The following is a 25121-nucleotide window of genomic DNA, read 5'->3' as shown; positions in this document are numbered from 1 at the left end:
TAACCATGAAGAGGAAGAAATCAAAATTTTTTTTTTGTATAAGGATGGGCACTTTGCATACGTATCCAAAAGGGGTTTGTCCTGAACTTGAGTGACTCAGAACTGAAGGAGGAGCTCACAGAATACACACAAATACAACATAAGCACCTTCTGCATAAGTCCAAAATTAGATCTAAGATCTAGGTGCGCAAAAGAAGGTTCATGACACAGAAATAGGTGGAGGTTTCAGAGGGTTGTCCAAATACCCAGCAAGTGTCAGAGACCTTGATGTGGGAAGTTCAGTGTTTTTTCCTCTTGGATGAGAAGCGTGTAACCTAGAATTCTTTTGATTTCATACATACAAAGGGGGTTAACTGGCTTTAAATTCAAAAGAAGGAAGAATCAGATTCCAGACTTGGTCAGTGGAAGGCTGACAGATCAAGGACATCCTCCAGGAAGATGCTAGAAGGATCTGCCAAAGCAAACAGTTGACAGAGTCTAGCCAGCCATGGGCAATAAGGAGGAATTTCAGTAAGTAGCTGGAGGACCTGGGGATTGGCAAGAGGCAAAGAGCACAGATGCAGAGAAACAGGTCCTGGACAGGCAAGGTACAGGGTCTAGAACTGAGATCTCTGACGAAAACAAACAAACAAACAAACAAAAAACTCTTTGTCTTAAAAGACTTGGACTAAGGAGTGAGACAAAGAAGAGAAGTCAAATGTGGGACAGTTCGGTGAGCATTTGATGAGGGAGGGCTTTTTTGCTGTGTGGTAAGGTCCTGGTTCTGTGATCTTTTAGGTACAGAATGTGGCTCAGTCTGCTGGGTGCAGTTGTGAAAATTCACACATGCAGATCGGAGAGACCTGTGGGCAGAGAGGACTTTTAAGCTCATTGTGTATTTTTATTCTACAGACTCCTGTCCTTGACCATTGTCTTCTACCTCTTCTTGACTGAGTTTCTCCCTGAGGTTCAGCTTCTGAATATGTACGGGGAGTTTCCTCAGCTCTAGATGTATGTGTACAGTTGTTCTTAAAAAATGTCCTCAGAAGTGCCTGGGATGTAGGCTGTTCATGGCAGCCACAGCAGAGGACACAATGATGTAAACCTGGGTCATCTAGGGAGCTCTCTTGAAGACTATCTCATAGAAAATTAATGATTCATGTGATCTCATATTAATTAATTCATTCATTCATTCATTCAAAGATTATGTGTTTAATGGAACAGATGAAATCCCTATAGTCTAGAAGTGTAGTTCCATTTCCTGAATCCCATACACCTTTCAGATTCAGTGTGTTCTGAAGGTATGTCACATCAATGAGAAAATACAATCTGTTGTTCAGTATAGTGGGCTTAATATATTGCATATTCAATGAATTTTCATTAAATAATATTTTTGATCTGGAGTAGTAGCTTCATAAATAACAGTTCTCATAATCTAGTTTCTGACAAATAAAATTGCTCTGCTCCTCCACCTTCCAAATAGTCCTTAAATTAGTGAAATACAAGTAAAAAAAAAAATCTTTAGGAATCAAAATTTACTGCTTCTTATTGCAGATATGTGTTCCATATGGAAAATACAAGTACTGAAAAATTCCTGCTATCCAGAGATAATCACTGTTACTTATCTGGTGAATTGCTTTGTACTTTTTCATACATGTCTATATCTGCTCTATAACTTTATTATGTTTTGCTTTTCATATATCCAATACAAATTATCTTTTCATATTATTACATATTTCCATAGTATAATTTCAATGGTTACCTGAAATCCTATCCTACAGATGTACTATAATTTTTTATAATTAATCTTATATTGCTTGCATATAGGTTGTCTCCAATATTTTCACTGTTATAAATAAAGCCACAGCAAACATCTCATAATGATGTCTTTCTGACCATTCATAAGTATTTCCTTTAGGACAAATTCTTAAGAAAATTCATAGATCAAAAGATAGGCAAACATTTCAACATTTTTGCTATCAAATTTTACTTGATAAAGTTTTTACTTCTAACTTTACAATCAGTGTTCCATCCCTTATAGCATGAAACTGACTACAAACTGATGCAGTTGGACCAACCAGTTGTTGAGCCTTCCATTTCCTTTCATTGCATGAATCCTGCTTCTAGCAACTGAAGTACACTATTTTATATTCAGACCCGGCACCTGGAATTCCAGTTGTTAGGTCCCACTAGTTCACATATAATGTCTTAGTAAAACTTTCCTTTTATTTTATTGGTATTGGATTTAACTCAGGGGTGCTTTACCACTGAGTTACATCCCCAGCCCTAAATGTTTTTTTATTCTGAGACAGAGTCTAGTTAAGTAGCAGAGGCTGCCCTTGAACATGCCTCTCCTGCCTCAGCCTCCCAAGAAGCCGAGATTACAGGATCATACACTGCACCCTCTCTAGATAAAGCTATCATTAACAATTTATTCAAGTGTCTCGTGTGGCCTGAGACCTGACGTCAGGGTCAGGTTAACCTCAGGTTGGTTGCTCCTCTGGATTGAGTGGAACATGGAGGATTTTGGAGCTCTAATCTAAGGAGTGTGGGTTTTTATAATAGATCTGACTACAGGAAGCCTTTTTCCCTTAGGCATCTGAAGAGAATGTAGATGAAATTTGTGACCACTCCTCTGTCCTCCTATTGTTCTCTTAGGCCATGTTGAAGCCAGAATCTTTTGGAACTTCAGAACGTGGGTTATGGAACCTCTTTTCATTTTAAATTCCTCTTGATGCATCTCTCAACATTCTTCCTAATTTCTCAAAGACTATCATCCCTGAAGATGTTCGACAGTTGGGTGCCACCCTGGAAGTCACCTGCTGTGTGGTGAGGAAGGGCAGCGGATTAAGATGGCCATTCATACGTCCCTTCTCCTCCCAGCAGCAGGTGGAGGAGAAGGTGTCCCCAGCTCTGGGATGGCTTTGTGACTTGCAGTTTACAAGGTGAAGGCAGTGTTGCTACTCAAGTTCTAGGCCTGACCCTCGAGCAGCCTGGCAGCTTCTACCTTTTCTCTCTTGGAGAGCGTGGCTGTGCTGTGAGGCCTCAGCTAGTACTGAGATTAGCCGCCCTGCAGAGAAGGGCCTTGGAGGGTGAGAGGGCATCTAGCCCAGTTCTAGCCGGGAAGGCAGCTACGTCAGAGACAACAGCTACTACGGCACTCATGAAGAACTGCTGGTGGAACCCATCTGGCCCAGAAGTTCATGAGAAATTAAAAAATAAAAGCACTGTTTTAAGTCAGCAAATTTTGGGATGATATGTTATATAGAAATAAATCATTTGCAGGGTGAGGTGGCACATGTCTCTAATCCCAGCGACTGGGGAGGCTAAGGAAGGAGGAACATGAGTACAAAGCCAGCCTCAGCAATAGTGAGGTGCTCAGCTACTCAGCGAGACCCTGTCTCTAAATAAAATACAAAATAGGACTGGGGATGTGACTCCATGGTCCAGTGCCCCTGAGTTCAATCCCTGGTATCCCCACCAAAAAAATAAAATAAATAAAAAATAGAAAAAGGAAAGAAATCATTGAAGCAGGAAGAGATACAAATAAATGTTCAAGTTCAGGTCTATCCTTCTGTGCAAGAATCAGAAAAGGTTGCTATGGGGAAATTGTGTTTGTGTTGAATTTATTTTGAAGAACAAATCAGTGTTTGAAGGAAGATGAGGGGGAAATAGTGTTTCAGATGTCACCAATGTCCCAAAAGATGATGTGAAGGCCAGAAGTCATGTGACATCTTTAAGTGAACCAATAACCTGAGGTTGACACAGTTTTAATCCGATGCTTTACAGAGAAACTCCATAAAATTAGGAGGATCGTAACAGTGATTTCTCACTTTCACATAGCTTTTTCATCAGGGGAAAAGACCCTGCAGTGGACAGATCTCACCTACTCACATCCTACAGCACTGAATATTTTCTCAAGTACGAAGGAGACAAAAGGAACTGCGTTTGTTGAAAGGCGGCGTCTGATCCTCATTTACTATCCTTGCTAAATGATTAATTCATTCCAGAAACAAAAACAAAGACACAGTCATATTATAAACACGAATTCCTGAAGAAACGCATCAATGGACCACCTAGGAGATGCTTGGGGACCACCAGTCAGGATTAGTCTGGGCAAGATTATGAAGCAGTCGGAGTTTAGCTTGGTGTCCCTGGCCCATCTCTGTGTCTCTCAGTCTGCTTCGCGTCTGTCTCTGTAGCGTCCGACTCCTCTCTGTGAAAATCTGCTTCCAAGAAAGGGTGAGACGCCCATGTTCTTACTTAGAAGTATGAGCCCAGAAAGAGGGAAGCATCGTCCCTTCAGAAGGGTATCCATTCTACCCCTTAGAAGACAAGACTACTTAAGCTAAAGGAGTGATTCTGTGATAGTGGATTGCTTTTAAAAATCAGTATTTCAGTGTGAAAGAATGTGGAGGTGGGGACAGGAAGAGAACAGGTGGCCTTCTAATTCTCTCTGCTAGGAGACTGCAAGGTCTTGTAGTCAATCTGCTCAAGGAGTCCTTGAAGGAAGGCCGCTGCCTTGAAGCACACGGCTGGGTGCCACAGAGGACACAAGAATTAGGGACCTCAGGTTGGCTGTTGGTGAGGTCAGAAACTTTTTATCACTTTTCAAAGGAGGCAAGTTCTTTTAGTCGAAAGCAACCTGCCTTCAGGTGCAATAAATGGGGTGAGGAATATTTTCTAATGTCCTTGATGAGCTGGTATCTTATTCACTCAGTAGCTCTGGCCTCTGATGCTCACCTGCTGTTCCCTTTGACTAGCAAGCCAGTGTTTTCTAAGAGCCTGCATCTTAGTTTTGGAGACAGAAAGACAAAGAGTGTCAAACTAGGGGCTGTAGAAACCTGACTAGATTCAGAGCACATTAGGGACGTTGGGCAGTGGGACAAAGAAACTTGTTTAGAATGGGTCCCACTTTATCTAAAACTTCCAGAACCAGTGCATTGCTCTGGGCTTAGATTCCAGGTCTTCTCGTGCATATCAGGTTAAGCATGTAACAAAATAAACTCAAGTCTTGGTTGTGAAAATAACAACAACAACACGTGGAGTGCTTCCTGGAAGCCCCCCCAAATAAACAATTGCTTTTTCTTGATCACTGTAGTAAAAGTGGAGCCGTGGTCAGGGTGGAGGAGGGGGAAGGGCAGTCCATGCAGAAAGGGGAACGTGTGGTCAGCATTTTGAAGCCTATCTGTGAGGCACGGGAAATGGAGGCTCACACAGTTCAGGGAGCCTGGCTGGCAGCTGGCATGCGGAGCTGACGGTGAGTGGAGGGAGGCCATGGGAAGGTGTAGGGTCAGATTTTAATTCCATGCCAAGGAGTTTGGTATTCTAGAAATAAAGAGAGTCATTAAAAGTCTCTATTTGTGGGGTGGAGTGAGTTGGCAGGTGAAATAAGAGTTGATGCATGTTTAAGATGGTTTCTCTGATTTTGTAAAGGATGGAACAGAAAGAAAAGAGACCGCAGGCAGGGAAACACGTTGCAGTGGCTCATCCATCCATTTATCCACCTGGGCAACCACGCTTCAGTCAGCATGTGACATTCTCTGGACATCATGAGGAGTTGTTCTGACCCAGGTAAAATCCTGTGGGCTGACGGAGAGTGAGCTGGGAAGGTGGCAGAAGGCGTTGAGGAGGGGAGGGGGTCATCCTCCTGTATCTGTCCTTCGCTGTTTTCCTCAAGTACAGGCCTGGCCCGTCCACAGCTGCCCAAGCCTGGTGTCTGCATGCGGCCACTGGATGGCTGTAAGAAGAAGGGCTGTGGGTGATGTTCAAGTCCCAGGAGGGGCCTGCGGTTTCTGGCTGCTGGCTTTGGATGGAAATGGAGATCCCTAGTGCAGAGTTTCTTCCCCGGAGCTCAGAGGGGGTGGAAATGCCTTCATTCCCTCGGTCTCACTCACTCCTCTCTCCCTAATGTTACCTCATGATTTTCTCTGAACGTCTTGTTCTCAGGGTTCACTGTCTCTAGGGTTTGAGGGGAGGACCTGAGAATTAGGTCCATTGCTTCTCTGCAAATAATAGAGAATAAATATCTGAATTCAAGAAGTTAACCTCAAAACATCTAAAGCACAGATGCAAATGATACCAAGCTGTAGCCCCTTTTGTTACGATTCTGTCTTCAGGGCCCTGCCTGGGAATATGGTCAAAGAATTAGGATGGTGTTGACCAAAGGGACCATCCCAGTTGTGAGGGTCGCATGTTGCTAGAGGAAGCAAGGGGGTGATGGTGGAGGTGTGCTGGGTTGAAGGGGATGTCAGGCTGGAGCAGCCACCAGAGAACTCCGTGCCATCGCAGTGGTGCCAGTTGGCAATTTTGTCTTTGAAATCCGTTGATTTTCTTGCTTCTTCTGTACTCTCTGACTTCATTTTCCTACTGTTTTTGACAAACGAACAGCACAAATTGCCTCCTTTTTTCAGAATTCTTGATTTTCCTTAATCAATGTCCTTTGAAAAAATAGAGTTTATATTTTAGAATAGTTTTAGGTGCCTAGGAAAATTGAGGTAAGTACAGAGATTTCTCATATACCCGCTGCCCCTGCCAGCTTCCCTGACTAGAGGGGTACATTTGTTAGGATCATAAGCCTCAAAGTCCAGAGTTTACATTAGGGTTCACTCTAGGTATTGTACGTTCTGTAGGTTTTAAAGAATATATCATGACATATAGACACTGCTGTACTCTCATACCGAATGTTTTATTGCTCTGAAAATCCTCTGTGCTCTGTGTATTAATCTCTCCCTCCCCAGCTCCTGCCAATCTCTGATCTTTCCACTGTCTCCACGCTTTTGCCTTTTCCAGGAAGAATATCACAGAGTAGTTGCCACCACAGAAAACAGCCTTCTCAGATTGGCTTTGGTTACTGTCTTTCTCAATGAACAAATGATCTTTTGTCTCTAGTGGAATGATCTTCCCTTTTGACAATCTCATTCACTTAGGAGAGGAAGTTTTTCTGGGATCAGTTTAACAAAATATAGGAAGTGATATCTTCATAGAAGCACTTTGTCCCAGGGTGCCATTGAAAGAGATGCAGTTCCATTAATATGCTGTTACGGTTTAGATGTGAGGTGTCCCCCAAAAGCTCTCGTGTGAGACAATGCAAGAAGGTTCAGAGGGGAAATGATTGGATTATGAAAGTCTTAACCTAATCAGTCAATTAATCCCTGGTAGGATTAACTGAGTGGTAACTGGAGGCAGTTGGGATGTGGCTGGAGGAAGTGGATAATTGGGGGCGCGGCTATGGGGTATATATTTTGTATCTGGAGCTGGAGTCTCTCTCTGCTTCCTGATCACGGCAGTGTGGGCTGCTTCCTTCTGCCACCCTCTCCCGCCATGATGTTCAGCTTCACCTTGAGCCCTAGGGAGTGGAACCAGCTTCCTATGGACTAAGACCTCTGAAACCGTGAGCCCTCAAATAAACTTTTCTCCTCTAGAGTTGTTCTGGTCAGGTCCTTCAGTCACAGCAGTGAAAAAAGCTGACTAAAACACATGCTTTCAAATTAGACTTATGTCTAATGTTAGGAGACATCACGAGTGCAAGAGATTCCCAATGCTTGGGATCAGAGACTCGAGTTCTAATCCCACCACTATGACTTGCTGCCTCTTGAGTGCACAGATAAGTGATGAGGTGTTATTGTAAAGTAGAGTCTCCTCAGAGACTCTAATTCTCTCATGGGGAGCGTGGCATATGCTCTGGCCCATTCATAACATTTTTTTTTTTTTGCGGTGCCGGGGATTGAACCAAGGGCCTTATGCTTGCAAGGCAAGCAGGCTACCAACTGAGCTATATCCCCAGCCCTTCATAAGATTTTTTTGTGGGAACTTGTACAGGGGAGCTTGGTGAATCTGCAAGAGCTGGGCACATCCAGGAACTGTGTCCACAGAAGCTGAAGACATTTTGAAATGAAGACTGACCAACCTCTGTCTCACTTGGAGATGTATGCTGGTCATGTCAGGTTGCTGGCTTCTCTGCAGCTGGTGGAAACCGAGAGGATCATCAGGTTCATAGATGAGTCTCAGTTCTTTATTTAGATAGAAAATCTCTACTCATATTTCCAAATGAACCTCATCTCTCAATTGCTACTTCCAAATATTACTCATGTTCTATTTTAGTCTTTCCCAGTTATGATAAAAATGTCAACATGATTATTGTGCTATTTTACCTTTATTTTTGTTAAATGCCATTTTCTTACATGATAAAATATGCTAGATTTTCTTGCTGTAAGGCCTGGATTCTAATTCCCTGTCTACTTCTGCTACTGACAACCTTTTTTATTTTACTCACCATGGTCTCAGTTCCCTCATCTGTAAATTGGAAATAATTGGTCTTGCTCTATCTGTCTCTTAGGGCTTTTATGTCTCATCTACAAGTCAGTTGCAGATTCAGAGGTGTGGTAGGGGACATTTCTATTATTGTTGGTAGTGTTTATGACCGTGGGAATTTAAAGTAGTTTTTTAAAGATCCTTTAAGCAGTGTCTGGAAATGACACCTATGGATTAGCATCAAAGTTTGCTATTTCAAATCCTGTCCACGGCTGTACATTAAACACACACTGGTAAAATAAGTGGTATTGAATTTCAACACAGCATTAGCTTCTGGAACAAGATCAGACTCTTCAGCACGTTTCCAGGCAGTTTTGATCCCACAAATTTGTCCCAATACAGAAACCACTTGCTTGTGTCTGAAAGAATAATTGCATAGAAAAAACATTCACACATCAAGGAAGGAAAGACTGACAAATGAACACTCAAGGATTCCAGAACCAGGAACAACTGATTCCAAGGTTTTAAATATCACAGACTTATATACTAGAGGAGACATGCATGATAAAGCTGTTGAACAGTAGTGTGGAAAATACCGCAGCCTGACTTATTTTTCTAATGGTCTCCAAAATAAATGTTCCCTAACCAAAGCTCACTTGCCATACGTTTTTCTCTTGGGCCCCTGTTTTAAGCTTCTTTTAAACTCAAGAGGGAAGTGGAGAATGAAGTCAATTGTCATGCTAACAAGCAGTAAGGTCTCATTACGTACTTATTAATTTGTATAAAGTCAGTTATGTCTGCTGTAGTTGTGCTGGCTGTCTATATTAATTGGGTCCATCATATAATTGCTAAAGAATTGGAAGATGAAGTGATATTGCTCACTTAAGAAACAACATAGACATGACTGGTGTGTTGTGTGTGTGTGTGTGTGTGTTGTGTGTGTGATGCTTCAATTTCCACTGTAGAACTAATGAGATTTAATAAAACAATTGAACCAATTCCTACCAAAATAACACAAATTAAATCCTTCACAGATATTGATATTTGAGCCTTAAAATTGACTATCAGGCTGTTTCTTGATCGAAAGGGCATGTGGTCATACATAGAAATAAAAGCAGCTCACCACTCCTTCATGGTGAGTCAGTGGATGCCTGTTGTGTGGTGAGTCTGTGAAGAGCACAAGATGAACAGATTTTAGGTTTTTAATAGATTTTCCCAAGATAGATTAGAAATAGTTTATAGCTCTCACAAAGTATCTTCTCCACCTTGAAAGGAAGTCATCATTCAAGTTTACTCTTTAGGTGGTGGTTCCTCATCTCTCAGAATCTCAGAATTAGATTTCTCAAAATCATGAAAATACCAGTGATTCACCACAAGACTCACATTGTGCCTGTATAGCCGTTCAAATACTTCTGGCTCTTTAGATATTTTGCTTCAGGGCCATAACTGGTTTTCCAGTGAGTTAGTTCTTTTTCCATTGGCTTTGATTTTGCCTGGAAATGTGATTTGTACCATAGCACATGATTTATGAAGTGTGGACATCGTATGTGCACACCATTGTGTCTTGGGGGCTGAGCAAACTCCCTGATGAAGTCATGGTTCCCAGGTCTGGGGGTGGGGACTTACGGCTCTTCCACCAGGCAGTTGTGAAATCAGGTAGGCTTGAAGTAGCATCCGAGCCAGGTGTTAATGGAAAGGTGACTCATTGGGTCCTGTATTGCATTTTGATTCATTTTAAGGGGAAAAGGCCAATCTTTTATACTGATTAGACAGTACTAATTCCTGACTGAGAGGGTCAAATGAGGTTGGTTATTGCTGAACAGTAACACCTTTTCAGCGCCGTTCAGGATTGTCTCCAGCTACCCTTCCTGCAGGGAGGACTGTCACATGGAATCTCTGGCAAGAACCTTCACCCCATATTATCAAAGAGCAAGCCCAGTCTCAGAGGGATGAATGGACAGAGCTCATGGCAAAGCCAAGTGTTCGGACTCCAGGTCCAGCCTTCTACAACCACCACCCCTAGACTTCTCCAGCAACAACGAGGAAAACAAAACTGGATGACTGTCCCTGTCCTTTGGGATTTCTGAAGCGTTCTTCATTCTTGGTTGATGTGAGCACATCATACTAAATTAAAAATGACATCAACTACTTCTCTGGAAGAACATTTTGTGGGAGGAGGTATTCTCTATCACTTCATAACAAATTACTGTAAAATTTAACTATTTAAAATAAAATGTATTTATTATCTCACAACTTCTGTAGGTTGGAAATCTAGAAATATCTTCACTGGGTTCTCTGTTCCAGGGTGTCTCACAATTAAGATGTTAGCTAGGACTGTGATCTCTTTTCTTTTATTTCCACATTTTTTATTGATACATTAGAGTCGTACATATTGATGGGATTTGCTGTAGCATATTTGTACATGCACGCAGCATAACAATAAAATTTGGCCAATATCACTCCCCAGCATGTCGCCCCCTCCCTCCCTGCTTCCCACACCTCAGTCCCTTTCCTCTACTGATCTACCTTTGATATTTAGGAGACCCACCCACCACTTTCTTTTCCTTTTTTCTCTCTAGCTTCTACATATGAGAAAAAAAATATGACCCTTGTCCTTCTGATTTTGACTTATTTCACTTAACATCATCGTCTCTGGTTCTATCCATTTTAGGACTGCATTCTCATCCAAATGCTCTGCTGAAAGGGTCCCAGCTCACATGCCTTATGCTTGGCAGGCTTTGGTTTTCTGTGGGTTGTTAGACTGAGAGCCGTGGTTCTTCACTGGCCGTTGGCTGGAGGCCACCCTCAGTTGCTGGTTACATGGGTCTCTTAAACATGATGGCTTGCTTCACTGAAGCCAGCAAGCTGGAAAGGCAAGAGAAAGAGGATGCTAGCCTGATACAAGTAATGTTTCTCCATCACCTCGTCTCAGAAGTGACACCTATCACTTGTCCCATGTTCCATGATTATACTCCTTAGAAACAAGTTCCTAGGTCCAGCCCATATTCAAGGGGAGGGACCACATGTGGTGATAAATACAGGAAACAGGACGACTGGGAGCCAGTTTAGGAGGCTGCCTACCACAGAGGTGCTTGCCACATATTTAACATACAGAAAACCTCATTTGTTTGGGTTTGCTTGATTTCATCACAATGCACACTGATCACTTTCACATCATTGATGATATGCTTATCTTTAGTTTATCCATCCACCACTAAAATGCAGATGGGATAGAGTAGTCCATTCCTTTCACCTCCTTTACCATTTTTCAGTGCTTTCCCCACCTCCCTGAGGTACAAAGGGAAACTGTGCTTTCAAAAAGTGCTGCAAGAACCTTTGTATTTTTTTTAGACCAAGACCTGAAAAAGGAAACCATGGACCATCCCCATTTTAATTTTGACATCAGAAGATATGAGTTTAAATATTACTTGAAATGTTGCTCTGAAACCATTTCCTCATCTGCAAAATGGTTTCTGCATACCAAGGTGTTGAGAGCTTTAAACAAGATAATGTATATAAAGGGTGACACCTGATTCCTGCCAGGGAGAAATGGGCAAGGCCAATGGGCACTTCCGCTCCTCTTCAAGTAATGGAAAATTCCACAGAAAGGTCAGAGCAAGATTCTGTTTGTATGGTAGGTCTCTTTGAGCTTGACAGTTAATATTTAGTGTAATTGTACCCAAGAGCTGTGCATACCCATAGGACCTCTGTGAGGTGTAAGAAAGTGACATGTGTTAAACCCTTTAACGGAATGGTTGTTGTATAACATGCACCCAATATATGTCCGATGTTATTATGATAGGGTTATGTTTGTAGATCTTTTTGTAGAGCAACTTGAGAAAGTTACTTAAAACTCTCTGCCTTCATTTCTTAACATGGAAAGTCAGGGAAATAATTGTGGCTACATCACAGGATCATCATTAAAATTAATGAACTAAGTGCTTATAATTGTGCCTGGTAGGTGATATCAGCTCAAAGAATATAGACAGATATGAACATTGTTTATATTCATGCTTGTTCTGTGCATAAACTATAGCTGACTCTTGCCTAGTGAGAAAGATTAATGCAAGTTTTATATTGTTATTCGTATAACATGTTATATTATCATTATTAGAACATATGTCTTGTATGATTATAGTCTTGAGTGGCTCAAGAAAATGATGATGAAACAGAGACTCTAGGGCTGTAATGCAGAATTTGCTGACATTTATATCAAAGATAAAATGGCTTCCTGTGCATGATAGGAACAGCTTTTCTGACGTGGGCATTTGCTTGGGTTTTGATTCACCAGCATTTTATGTTACTCCCACTCAGACAACCATAGCAATTCTATGGTGAAGTGAGGCCGAGGTGAGGGACTCCACCGTCCCCCTAAGTCCTCATGTAGTAAAGAGCAGGGCATTTGATTAAACTGCGTCTTTTCTCAAAGTTCTTTCTTTTTGCTTTAAATATTGGTCTGACATTTTAAATTATTTCTCAGTAAAAACTTAGGAAAATACTTATTAGTATTAACACAAATATGTTTTCTTATTTAAGAATTAAAAAAAAAAGAATGAAAGAAAGAAAAAGAAAATCAAAAAAGTACACAATTGGAAAAGAAAATTCCAACTCCATTGACCCACCTTTTCCTATCTGTGCTAACAGAACCAAGGGTTTGATTTAGCCTTTGCACACACACACACACACACACACACACACACAAACACAGACACACACACACAAGGACACAGACACACACACACACACACACACACACAGAGGAAGAGCCAAGTATCAGAATTTAATAGTAAAAGGAACTGCGTTTTTTCTACCTCCTCATATGTCACATGTGTGATAAGCCCAATATGCACAGAGAGGATCTGTGATACAGACTTTAGTATCACGTTCAAATGGCCTTTTTTTGTAAGTTAATCTTTTCCGTTCCAGGTACTCCTTCTGTCTGCTTGGATAGCATTCGGTCCCCAAAATGAATGGACCCACGTGTTCTTTGTTGTGGCTTTGCCTTGCCTTCCCCTTGAACAGCTGCTGCAGACACAGCTCGACTTTGAACATATCAAAATATTCCATTATCTTCAGAGAGAGTTGCTTTTCTTCCCTGGGGAGAAGTTGTGTAACAGAGATGTTCCCGGACAATAATGGAGTTTTAAACACCCAACAAAGAATATGAAGAACATTTTTTGATGAGAGGGAGGGATGGAGAGAAAATAAGAGAAAGGGAGAGGGGAAGAAAGAGAGAGAAAGATCCCTCTGTAAAGAGTGGAAGTATTTCAAATACTCTGAGACCTGGGATAAAAGCCTCTATATACAAAATACAGCATCCCTCCAGTAAATTTTAAATTAAGTAAATAAAAACAAATAGAGGCAGATGGCTCATCTGCTTTCTGGAGGCCATAGTAATTCTGGCTGGAGCGATAGTTTCCATGAGAAAATGGGTTGATTGTGAGAATCTAATGATTTCTCTGGATTTATTTCTGCCTCAGTCATATAGTGAGTCAGAGCATCATATTACTACTTCTTTCTTGTCTTCTCTCTTTAATCTTCCTTAAAATAAATTTCCTTCATCATCTCAAAATAAAACAAATAAAATCTCCCAGTCTTCCTGCCTCTGGGAGCCAAAAAGCCAGTGAATAGATTTGTTACAGGCCATTCAGCATTCTTGAATTAGAACAGTGCTCAGGTGACCGTAATACAGATAAAAGGGGGTTGGCCAGTGTGAAAAAGAATCTGTTTTTCTTTGCACCTCAGAAAAGGTCAAATAGGATTAAATTTTTTAAGTTGACCAGAACAAAGATAGATGACTTGATTTTCAGTGCAAATTTGGTTATGTCAAACCAAGTAGCACCAGAAATATGATCGATTAACCTCCAGAGAGTCTATGGCATATTTCATTTCTCTCTCTTTGGAGTCACCGTGGGCTCTGTGCTGTCTTTCAGGATGATAGATTTACGGGGATTTCCAAATGTCTATTAATGCCCTTCACCCACTATGCTGGGATCAGTCATCTGAACAAATGGTTTGGAGATTTTGTGTGGAAGATGCTGTAAAAAGAGTCATTGGTTCTCTCGTTCATAGCAGTTGTTATGTATATGGGCAGAGAGGAGACTAGAATTGGAGAATTAATGTTATTGAAAATGAGAGTAATATTTGAGAGCCTTGAATTCTCCAAAGAATTCAAATAAAGATGTCTGATTGGAAGAGGATCTTTATTTTCTTAGCAGTTTCCTTAAAAACATGTTTTGCTTTATGCATTTCCACACACTAGATGGGTTATTATAATGCCAAATTTTCTGTACCTGGTTGCAGTGGGGTTGGTAAGAAGGAATGTGTAGGAATGAAGATGAATTGTGGAGTGTTTCAAGAGAACGACAAAATCATCCCAGAAAACAGTCGTCACTTTGAACTTATGTGTTCTGAGCTAGAGCTGTTGAAGGGATAATAGGGAGGGTGCAAGTTGCTAGAATCTTCTTTAAAATAGAGCTACAGACATTTTACACCCTTCATTTCTGGTGGAAATAACATCTAAAATGTATAACACACAAACACACACACTCACATATGCTTTTGGTGGGGGTACAGCCCTTTCTCATAGACGGACCCTATTTTCACTTAGAAAGTTAACTGTGGTTTCGACCATATCCAGGACCTTTCATTCTGGCTTATCTTGGGAAGAAATTTACTCCCAGTTCAAAATAGAACAGGCTGTGATTCTATGGTTATGATTAATGTCTCTTAGGAAGGTTTCTTTTTGATAAAAATGTGTAGGAAAACACTAATTACATTTTATTTGTCATTTCATGTGCATTTTAATTGACCAAAGAAAGAGGATTTGGGGTTAAACACAGTAAGAGTTTTATTTAACACAAAGAGCACAAATATTTGGAAACATACTGCTAAACCTCAAGTGACTACTGTCCTCCCATTTATCATATGTTCTAAACCCACAAAATTCAAATATTTCAAGGAGCCTTAGGGGGGAAAAAAAATCCCTAACAGTCATTTTTTTCTGTTCTTTTCTTTTCTTTTTTGGCCTAGTCTGCTGTTCCTAGCCACAAGCAATGTGGAAGAAGCTACTTTCAGCAATTTTCATTTCATTTGAACCAAAGAGAAAATGGTTGTGATTTCCAGTTGGAAAGAACAGTCAAGTATAGACATAGATTACCAACCAGTGATCATATTTACTGTTCCTTCTTGGTGAACTTTTCAACATCTGTGTTGATTTCTCAGTAAATTCACTATTAAAATATGGAATACGTGTCTAACATAAAAATGTGTCACACAAGTTGCTTCAGACAGACTTGAGCCATTGCTTTGTGATTAAGTGTATGGTGTTTGCTTGTGTCCTTCATCTGAATCCTCAAGGAAAATACAGAGCCATTGCGGAAAACGGAGCTTTATCCTTAAGCTGCTGGATTGGCTCCTATTGGGCTGACCTGCTTCCCTGGCTGATTCCTCAGCCAATCATGATAATCAAGGAAATGAGATACAGTGATCGATCAGAGGTGCCCATCCTTGGGTGTGAAGGGACATAGGTAGCTTATTCCACAGAGACATTATGGACAGAAGGGGAAGGAATGGGGGTTCTCATAGGAAAAACTGCTATTCCCCAGAACGGGAGAATGGGGGCTTCGCCTCAGTGAGGGGGTGTGGAGTGCATTACGCAGCAGGTAAATGCAAAGTCAAGTTTCAGAACAGGAAGGGCCATTTACAAAGCCAGTATTTTAAGAGTCATCTGGTTCTTTGAAGGACTTGTAGGAAGAAGGAGAAGCGGCCACATGTCCCAAACTCTTCCAAAATATGACTGAACCTAAAAAAACTATTGCTTGGATTTCTTTGACATCTATAAGCTGCCTTTTCTTTATCTTTTTATTATTTATTTTTTATTTATTTTATTTTATAGACTGCATTTTGATTCATTGTACACAAATAGTGTACATCATTTTCATTTCTATGGTTGTGTATGATGTAGATTCATACCATTTGTGTAATCATACATGTACATAGGGTAATGTCTGTCTCATTCCACCATCTTTCATACCCTCCTCCCTCTCATTTACCTCTATGTAATCTAGAGTTCCTCCATTCTTCTCTCACCACCACCCACATTTTATATCATCATCCACCTATCAGGGATGATGTCCTTTGTTTTTTTGGGATTGGCTTATTTCACTTAGCATAATATTCTCCAATTCCATCCATTTCTCTGCAAATGCCATAATATTATTCTTCTTTATGACTGAATAATATTCCATTGTGTATATATACCATAGTTTTGCAAAGAAATTTCTTCCAAAATACATTTCCATTTTCTCTCCCCTATACTTTATAATATCTTCCTGTTAGCACTCCTGCACAGGGCCAAGATTTGAATTTGGTTAGAGATGTTATCAAAAGGAGAAAGATGGTTATTCTTGGTCAATATTTATTAATTTGAGTTTTCCTGCACTCTTCCAAACCATGATGGAAACCTATTGAGAACTGACTGCCCATCTTGCTCATTTATATTAAAAATGGTAGGAGTTAATTTCTGAAAAAAGGTGTTTGTAAATTTGACTGTTTCATGCTCTTTTTTCTTACTCAGTGTCCAGTTTTAAAATTTTGGAATATTTAAAAAATGACCTTTAGAAAGATTTTAATGTTCTTTTGGGTTCAGATCCAAACAATTATGTTTTCCAGGTTATTTTCTCAACCTGCTGGAAATAAGCAGATTTATTTTCACATCTATATATAAGCAAGTAAACCCAATTATTGAGAGAAATGAAGTAAGCAGCTTCATAAATATGCAAAGAGTTGGCTCAGACCATCTGAATCCTGTTTTTCTATTGAGTTGTATTTTCTTTTTGGGTGTCTAGTGATTTCTGATCCAGAAATTTCTTGTTTCTTACTTACTTATAAATATATTCATGAACTCAGAAATGGGAGGATTATTTGGATTAAAACTTATCTTCTTCTCTAGTTATGTTTTTAGAAGAAAGTGGCATGGGGTCACTAGAAGAGTCTTTGCTAATACTCCATCACCTCTGTCTTCCAGAGCACTGCCATGTGCTATTTTTAGGTGAGTGTAGTCTTGGTTGGGGAGAACAGCTCTTATAGTGTTCTTTCTTCCTGGTTTTCGATATGCAGTTGATACGTCTGTGAGTTCATCCTGCCAAAGTCCTTTTGATCCCTGCTACCTGCCTTATATGGGTGTGGGAAGGATTAATTAATTAACACTTATAAAGAGCTTTGAAGATGAAAGTGCTTCCTCACTGCCACCATCCACTCCAGCTTCCCCACATCTCTGGGTTTTACTCTGTAGAGGTCTCCCCCACTGACTCCTCCCCATGGGTATAGACTCTGTTGAAACTTGTAGGAGTCATTTACTGGGCTCTCAAAGAAGAACAGGGCTTTGCAGTGGAGAATAAAATAGACCCAAGGGAAGATTTTCCGTAGGATTTACTAAAACATAGCCAGTGAATTTTAGGTCAAATTCCTTAGCTTTAGACATTTTGAGGCGTGGGGCATTGCATATGCATAAGGGATTTAATTCCAAACATTTTTGGCAACCTGGAATGACCTTCCACCAAGAGACGGTGTTTGGGTTGGTCATCTTCAGTCTTCACCCGGCTGGCTAGCCTCCCGGCCTCTCGGCTTCCCATTGAGGTTGACATTTCTTCTGACTGTGGTTCTAGACACACACTTCTGTCGCACTGCTCACATCTTCATGTGATCTCTGCTTGTGTCCTCCTTGAATCACACAGAGAACATTATTGCATCAACATTTTTCTGGCTCGAATGCCTCTTTTCATACCAACCTGCTATGCAGAAGTCACGGATGGATTTTGGAATGTGGGTTCGGTTGTCTCAGATTAGGCCATGGATTCCCCTCAGGATTCTCACGTGAGTGTGGTTTTCTAGCTGGCTGTTCTGTGGAGTCTCACTGAGTTGTGCTAATACCTGTAAGTGGTGCTCAGAGCAGCCTCCACACCTTAGTGACCTTTGACCCTCCTGATCTGTCATTGCCCTTTATGCTTGACCTGAAATGGCTTTCTTGAAAATGGAAGGATAGAGAAACTTTTGTGAAAGTCACAAAGACAAGTACAATCTAAGACAAATGAAGGCTATATCTCTTAATTTTCAGAGACAGTGATGAAGATTTGTAAATAGATGTACAGACAAATAAAGTATTGCTTTAGTACACTCTGCAGGAAAATGACTCCTGGGTTTAGGAATTCTGAGTGAGATTTTGCTTGCATGCTTTATTTATTCTGAAATTGTGTTAAAAATTTAGCAACTTAATTTCCCATGACTTTATATCATCTCATTGTATTTCTTTCTCTTTTCTCCTTTGGTTTAGAGTAGTTACATAGAATAGTTGTCATGATAATTACTATTTACAAAGTACCTGCAATATGCCAGGCATGTAATAGATGCCCTTCCTATAACATTTCATTTAATTTTCTTTGCAGTCTCTGAGGTAGGTTTTATTACTCCCATTTTATAGATGGGGACAGGAGACTCAGAGAAGTTACTAACTTGGTCATGGACTAGATCCAGGTCAGAGAAGTCAATGCTCCAACTGATGTTGCTCCATCTTTAGAAACACATTTATTACAACAATAGAAAGTTTATTCCCCTCTGATATGTAAAGTGCATAGAAGACTTTACCATCCATTCCAAATGGACATCTAAAGTGGCAGAAAATCTTCAAAAGTTTTCTAGCTGATTCTCTAATCTGTGTGAATTTCCCTGGGCACCTACTGGTTGGGGTGATATTGATCAGTCTCCTCACCTCTTTGAGCTGCCAAATCTTCATCTGTGAAATGGGGCTAGTGATAATACCCACCACATGGGATTTTTGCTGTGTGATACATATGTGAAATCTGTAGTGAATGATAGGAAGCAACTGTCTTTCTTTCTTTCTTTCTTTCTTTCTTTCTTTCTTTCTTTCTTTCTTTCTTTCTTTCTTTCCTTCTTTCTTTCTTTTTGTGATTCTGGGGATTTCACATGACAGGAAAGAGCACTACCAGTGAGTTTTATTCCCAGCACCAACTGTGTTATTTTTGATGAGAGATTGTGAAACTCTAGGGAAAAATCAAAGGACTGATATGTATGAGGGAAACTCTTTGGATTGGGGGCCCATGTGAAAGGGAGGACTTTGAAATGGAGCAGAATGTGAGCTGGAGGTGACTTAACTGAAGTAGGGATCACAGGACAGGGAACAGGCTTGTTGGGGTAGGGGAAGATAGAGACCTCATTTTGGAACATTTTGCATTTGAAGTGATGGGAGAATTTCTGTATAGATATGTTTAGCAGGACTTTGCATTTGAAGTTCAGCTGAGAAGAGAGAAGACAGTCTTAGAGATGCAGGTTTAGGAACCATCTGTAGAAAGGAGATATTCCAAAATATCAACGTGGATGAGATTGTCTGGGAGGGAAGTATGAAGTTAGAAGCAAATTCTGGATAGAGATTCTTGTGAAAGCCTACATTTAAAGAGCAGGCATTTCACAGGGATCCAGAGAAGGTTCTGCAAAGAAATGAGAAGAGCTGGGGAATGAAGTTCCCAACAAAGGGAGAAGAGATTCACATGAAGCTTGATCTCAGTGTCAAGTTCGGTGGAGATGAGGAGGACACAGGAATCGTTAGTCAGCTTTTCATCATGGTGACCAAAATACCTGACAAGAGAAACTTAGAGGTGGAAAAATTCATTTTGGGCTTGTGGTTTCTGAGGCTCATTCCATGATTGACTGACTCCCTTGCTCTAGGTGGAAAGGAAAGGCAGAAGAAAGCTGCTCTGCTCATGGCAGGTGGAAGGAGGGTGAGAGAAAGAGAAAAAAGGAGAGAGAGTCAGGAATAGGATGGGAGAAGATACACCCTGCTAGGGCACATCCCCAGTGACCTGCTTCCTCCAGCTAGGTCCCAACTCCCAGGAGTCCATTTCACTATCAATGGATTAATCCACTAATGAGGTCACAGTCCTCATGTTCCAGTCATTGCCTAAAAGGCCCATCTCTGAATTTAGCTGCTCTGGGGACCAGGCCCTCATCTCAAGACTTTGGGAGAAATGCCAGATCTAAACCATACAAGGACTAAAATATATATACACAAGCAAAATGCATTTGCATGGAAGAGATTGTTAGAAACCACCAAGGAAATGGTTTCTGAAGGGTAGTGGGAGCCGACGCCATGTTGAAAAGGGCTGTCGAGTCACTTAATGTTAAGATTCTGGAGCCAGTGACTGAACAGGACTCAGGCCAGTCTCCAGGGAAATCTTGTGCGTGTCTCCACCCTGCAAGAGGAACCACAGGGTTGGGTTACTTAGTATCCTGGGGTTGAATTCCACAACAGCTGACTCAGGTGAGGATTGGAGGAGAAATACTTTAGTTGGGAGGTGGAGCCAGGAAGAACCAATAGAGGAATGGGGACTTGAGACAGAGGGGAAAACAAAACAAAAGAAAACAAAAAACAATACAGGGAGTTGATGGTCAAATTACTGCCACGGCTGCTGAGGACAATTCCTTTTGGAAGACCGTATAAAATATGCTTGGATATGCCCTTTCTGAGTAGCAAGGAAACTCAAATTTTTATCTTCCAATTCCTGTTTGTATTGATTGAGGATTTTTCTGAGTGCTGACCACTGGCACCTCTGGCCCAGCCCATGTCTGCAAAGCAAAGTAATAAAACAAAACAACCCCAGCAAACCTCAAATGGAATGAGTGCAATAAGAAACTGCTGTGTGCACAGCGAGTGTTGAGGGAGTGTGGGGGAGGGATTAGCTTTTTGCATTTTCTTAGTGCTGCCTATGTACATGACACAAACTGCAATTTTTCATGCACATGTGCACTTTCTGCTTCAGTCTCATTTCATCCTTACAACTTTCTTTTTTTAAAATTTTTAAAAAATTTTTTCAGACTGCATTATGGTTCATTGTACACGAAGGGGGTTCATCTTTTTGTTTCTATGGTTGTGCACGATGTAGATTCACACCATTTGTGTAATTATACACATACATAGGGTAATGATGTCTGTCTCATTCCACCATCTTTCATACCCCACCTCCCTCTCATTTCCTTCTATGTAATCTAAAGTTCCACCATTCTTCCCTCACCCACCCCCGACCCCCATTATATATCATCATCCACTTATCAGGGAAAACATTTGGTCTTCGGTTTTTTGCAATTGGCTTATTTCACTTAGCATGATATTCTTACAACTTTCATATAAAGTCCAGAGAGAAGAAGTAACTTCGTGCTAAGCAACAAAGACTCCATTCTTCCCTGGACTCTCCAAATACCAAACGACTCCACCATTCATCAAGTACACCTGGGGTGTTAATGGGGACATAGCTGAAATGGTGGCCTGTGGTGTGTTTGGACAGATCATCTCCTTAAAATGATGCTCTTTGTTTCTGAATTTGTACTTTCATTCCTTCCTTCATTTAGAAGGAGTAATTAATAGTTTGGTTTTAAAAAGGTCCCCCATGGGGTTATGCATGGAAATCAAAATAACTAAAAGAATAATGAATTGTGTTAACAAGGGCTATCATTATCTCTTCTAATTATTTATGTTGTTAGAAATCTGAATGTAAGATTTGCTATGATTATCCTGTAGCACTGAAAACAGAATTGCTTATTCCATCTGCTTGTCCTGTCCTGCTTTGGTGTCCCTTCCCCCCCGTCCTTGTCCTTCTTCTGGAGCTATCTTCTTTGGGTCTCTCACCTGCGCTGCAGATTCCTTCCTGCTGCTGTCTCAGGTTGTGATGGTGGTACCTGGTCAACTTTGCCTTGCCCAGCTGGACACTCTGCTTCTTTTTCTATCTTTTTACCTTCTTCCCTGAAGGTCTCTCCTTTTCCTCCTCAATCTCTCCTGTAACCTGGGCACTTGTGTTGTTTCTGACTTTCTTCTGCCACCTTCATACCACTGGGTCCAGTGTCCTTGCCCTCAGGTTCTTGGCACCAGCCCCAGCTAATCTGATTAAGATCATTCTGGCAAAAGCTCCCCACGAGGAGGGTAGGAAGCACTTTGGGTGAGCACTTCCTTCCTAGGAAGAATCCTTCTGTAAATTGTTTTGCTGTTAATGATTTTCCAGTTTGGAGTTCATGTTTTAAAAATGTAAGACATTTTAAAAAAATAACAGAAAAGAAGCTTCTGGAAAAAAAAGAAGAAGAAGAAAAAAAAGAGCACTCCAGTCAATTCTACCTCTCTGACAATAGATGTTTTCCTTCTGCTCCTTCCCTGCAAATCTTTATCTAGTGTATGGTTCTGATTTCTGTGTTTTAAAATGTAAAATAATTTCAGGATCATTTAAAACCTATTTCTACCCAGTTGTCATAATTATCTGTTTTAATGACCGATTAATATTCCCTTGTGTTGGTGGCGCCGTATTTAGCGATTCTCTTCATGAAAGTAAGTTTTCAATTCTCAAGAATAAATACCCAAGGGTGCAATTGCTGGGTGGTATGATAAATCTATTTTTAGTTCTAAAGGAAACTGCCAAACTATTTCCCAGAGTGGCTGTACCATTTTATATTCCTACCAGCAATATGTAAGTGATCCAACTTCTCCACACCCTCATCAGCTGTTGGTATTTGCTATTACCATTCTTTTATTTTATTCATTCTACTATGCTTGTCTACAATAGTCTCAGATCAAGCCTACTAATCCTGTGAAATTTTCGAAGTTCTCTTTTCATCCTCAAATGTTAGCAGTTTCCTTAGTGCAGAATATGTTCTCCACGGGTTACAGGAGTGGCCACTTGCTTTGCCTCCACTCATTACAGCGTGATTTTGGTGGTTTTATTTTGCATTTCCTTACTGGCTAATAATGAACGTATTTTCATGTGCTTATTTGTCATCTGTGTGGCCTCTTCTGTGAAATGTCTGAGTCTTTGCCTACTTCTTAAGTTGGATTTTTGTCTTTTAATGTTGAGCTTCAAGAGTTGTTAAGGTCTAATTTTTTTGTTGGTTATGTGATTTGTGAATATTTCCCTCAGTCCAAAATCTGTCATTTTCTTTTCTTATCAGGGTCTTTTCCAGAGAAAAAAAGTTAATTTTTATGATGTTCAATTTGTCTTCCCACCTTTTTATTGATCTTGCTTTTAATATCAAGTCTAAGAATTCTTTGTCTAATGTGAAGTCTAGAAGATTTTTCCTATCTTTTCTCTGAATGTTTTAGAGTTTTATCTGTACATTTTAGTGTCTAGTTCATTTAGAATATTTTGTATAAGATGTGAAGTTTATGTCAAGATTCATGGAACTTTTTCATTTCATGGAGTATCTTATTTAGAACAGGGGTGGGTAAGGCAAAAGATCTAAAAGTTTTTAAAAATATCTGGGCTTTATTTCTAATTTAGGGGATGACTGTGATATGAGGAGTCTCAAGTGGGGGGAAATTCAAGCTCAGTATGAAGAAAGAGGGTGATCTCAGCACATTAGCAAGGGAGATATTTACAGAACAGGTGGGACTCTGCAGTGCCCCACAGAGAGGGCAAACCCTGCATCCTGATAGGTCTTGAAGACCCCGGATCACACCTGTTGCTCCACTGAATCTGTTAATGTGCCACTTCCACCTTCCCACTGTCAAAGTGTCCCAGTTTCTTTAATACAGGTTATGGTTACCCAATTAGATCACCTGCTTTGCTTATACCCAACTCACTTATTCCATGTTTCCATCCCAAATGCTATACAACTGTCTTTCAAGAGATGAATTTGGCACTTCAGTTTCAGAAAAGTGTAAAAGTTTCCCTTTGAAAGAGACCTTGGGGATGCTTTAGCCTAGCTAATATTGACCTGCCAGGTACTGTTCTAAGAATTTTGGGTACAGTGGTCAATCTTTATCAAAACCCTTAAAGGAAGTTTTATGTTATCACTTTCATTTCAAGGATACTGGGGAAGAGAGAGGCTAAGCAACATGACCTAGGTTCTGTGGATGGGGATTAGAAGGTCATGATTCAGCAGGGGCGGAGCAGCTCCCAGAGGGTGAGCCCATCATTGGTCTAGATGCCTTCCTCTCCATCTTGTCCTCCAAATGTACAAAGAGAGCCCCAAATGGTTAATAAATTTAAAGTGGCATAGGGGACCCATTCCAAGTTTCCATATTGGAATCCAAGTTAGCAGTGATATATGGCAAGTAGACTATGGGATAATAAAAACTGAATAAATCCCTGTATGGAAAACAAGGTCTAATACAGGCTTGAGTTACTGTCCCACACACCATAGACCCTGAGAGAGTCACTCACAGACTTGCACTTTCTTATCAAAAGGCATAATGGAAACACCCAACACCAACGAAGTCCATGAACGTCTGTGCTGCTGCATAATGGGTTGAAGGGATGCTGTGTCCTGAACTATGGCTGGCTGGTCGCCCACGTAAACCTTGCTTTGGATAGCCTCAGTTCTTTCCCGTGTGTGGTTTTGTCTGGAATAATGGCAGAGAGGTGACCCTCTCACCTGCTTCTCCTTCAGGAGAAGATAGAAGATAGAAGGGTCCTAACCGTGCGTAAGTCAACACAACCTGAAATGTCAGTTGACATCCAGGTCTCAACTTTATTTCTGAAGCAACTTTGCTCTTAGTTTCCATCATGTCCCTGAATGGAACTGACATTTATAGCTCATGGGTAAGTCTCCAATTTATAGCACACAACTGGAGGCTGCATAAGCAGACTAGTCTGACACTAGGGATGAAATTTCTGCAGAATATAATGGGAAGCAGAATGGATGGGCTGGGTTATACACCATTAAGCTGTGAGTGATTTTTGATATATTTCCTTCTAAATAGATAGTGCCAGAGTGCTTCAAATTATACAACTAGCTGTTCTGGAAGGGTTCGAAGAACAACAGAGGATTCAGTTAAAGGTAAAAAAGAGATTTAAATATCTCTTCTGATTCAGTTTAAGATTAGGACCAGAGAAGGG

This window comes from Sciurus carolinensis, chromosome 3, assembly GCF_902686445.1.
Source record: "Sciurus carolinensis chromosome 3, mSciCar1.2, whole genome shotgun sequence".
Classification (NCBI taxonomy): Eukaryota; Metazoa; Chordata; class Mammalia; order Rodentia; family Sciuridae; genus Sciurus; species Sciurus carolinensis.
Note: the sequence above shows the minus strand (reverse complement) of the source record.